The sequence below is a fragment of the Cyprinodon variegatus genome, unplaced genomic scaffold (assembly GCF_000732505.1).
Source record: "Cyprinodon variegatus isolate N-32 unplaced genomic scaffold, C_variegatus-1.0 Scaffold729, whole genome shotgun sequence".
NCBI classification, from domain to species: domain Eukaryota; kingdom Metazoa; phylum Chordata; class Actinopteri; order Cyprinodontiformes; family Cyprinodontidae; genus Cyprinodon; species Cyprinodon variegatus.
In genome coordinates this window covers 384,827-386,776 of record NW_015151182.1, presented here as the reverse complement: position 1 = coordinate 386,776, position 1,950 = coordinate 384,827, and positions in this window count along the sequence as shown.

The window sequence follows — 1,950 nt, the reverse complement described above, 5'->3', positions numbered from 1 at the left end:
AAATGAAGGCTAATCATGTTTTGGGTGTACTGTTCCTTTAAGACAAAGCTTTGCAGTTTCCAAACTCCCGTCTTCAATAACAAGAGACTGCAACAACTAAATCAGCCGCACCTCAGACATCTTTGTTCATAACACCCGTACTTTTGTAAATTAATCTGAAAAATAACCACATTTTTTTCCCCACGAGATGAATATTTAAACGTCTGGGGATGCATATCTCAGCAGGGATGCACTTTTTAGCATAACACTCACCAGATCTGAAACGCGCTCCACCATCAGATGAGCGCGGCCATGCACCGCACGCTCAGATCACAGCCTGTCTCTCTCTCTCCTCCAGTATAGCGCATATGCACAACATGGCGCATCCATTGCGCAGATGCGCTACAGGCGCTAATGTGGCCCCAGCGGAAGCATGAGGCTCAGCGCGCTGCGCCTTTAGGTTGGAGCGGCCCTGGGTTTGCCCTTTCTGGGGATTTCCTCTTTCTCTCCTGACTGGATGATGTTTCTAGGTGGCATCTCATCGCTGCCCTTCATTTCTGGCGCATCTCCTGACTGTTACCAGAGAGCGCTGAGGCTGGAACAAACCATTTGCTGCACTTTCTGGGGCTCTTTCATTGGTCTAACTGAGGAGGAATTGATCTTTACAAAAACAATAAAACTAATTAAAATGACGTCAGTTGTTATATTTATTATTTACACACTGTATAAATATACATTTATGAATTTTATATAAATCTTGGTCTATTTTCTTCTTAGAATTCGACTAATAACCCCGCCCACACAAGCTCCTCCCCTGGAACCTTGTGACGTCATAGAGGCGGTTCTATTCTGAGTTCAGCCAGTAGAATTGTGTATCTCAGAACAGTTGGAACTTCCTGCAGAGAGGTTGCTGTTATTTTCTGTCTGCCAAATAGTGAGAAAGATTGTTTCAGAAATGGAAAATAAACTTGGAGCTGATCTGTCATTTGTTCGCCCTAGAAAACAGGACAAGGTAAATGCTCTGTTCTCTGTTTTGCTTTGGAGAAACATGATGAACTGCCCCCGAAAAGTTCAGGATGAATTCTACCAAGGCTGTTTGGCCAAAATGAGAAACCGTCTGTCCCAAATGATAATGTGGACCAAAGAGCCGTGTATGGACATCATTCTGCAGGAGATTCTAACAGACACGGTAAAAACTGTTTCTACGAACCTGTATAAAACATTCGGCGCGGCTAAATACTTGCTTCAGGCCGCCATGGCGAGCGACCGCGTTTTTGAATCCCATCTAATGAAAAGTCTGACAAAAGAGCTGGGAGTGAAAAAGAGAGAATGTGTGTATTCGTTAAATTTTACCGTCCGTAATCCGTGGGATAACGAGCCTGAGAACCCCAATGCTGTTTTTCTGGCTCTACTCATTAAAAATGTGTTAAACAGCTCAAAGGCCGCTGGCAGGTCTCTCCCACTAGGTGCTCATCGAACCATAGTGCAACGTCTCTACCAGGTAATAACACACTGCCCCAGTAAAACCAGTTCTGGCTCTCGGCCGCAGGTCCAACAGATGGAATTGCTTGCCAAAAGGATTTCAAAGGACATCTTTAACGAATATGGGAATATTCAAAAACTATTGCATGCAGCCCTGGATTTGAACACTTCATTTGATGCTTTATTACTGGGTTACCTTCAAACCCATTTAAAAATCAAAGAGCCCCATGGGATTTGGAACAAGATCGTCTCTGGCATCAGCAGTGGCTTGGATAGGATCTCCATAGGTTTCTATCAGATGCGTACTCGCTGGCAGGGGGGACCAGCTCCCCACTGTGGTTCCCAAACAAAACACTTTACTTAGGAACAACCAGGAAGTTGGTTATCCGATTTAAACTGCTCCTTTCCTTTCCTTTCCTTTCCTTTCCTTTCCTTTCCTTTACTTTACTTTACTTTACTTTACTTTACTTTACTTTACTTTACTTTACT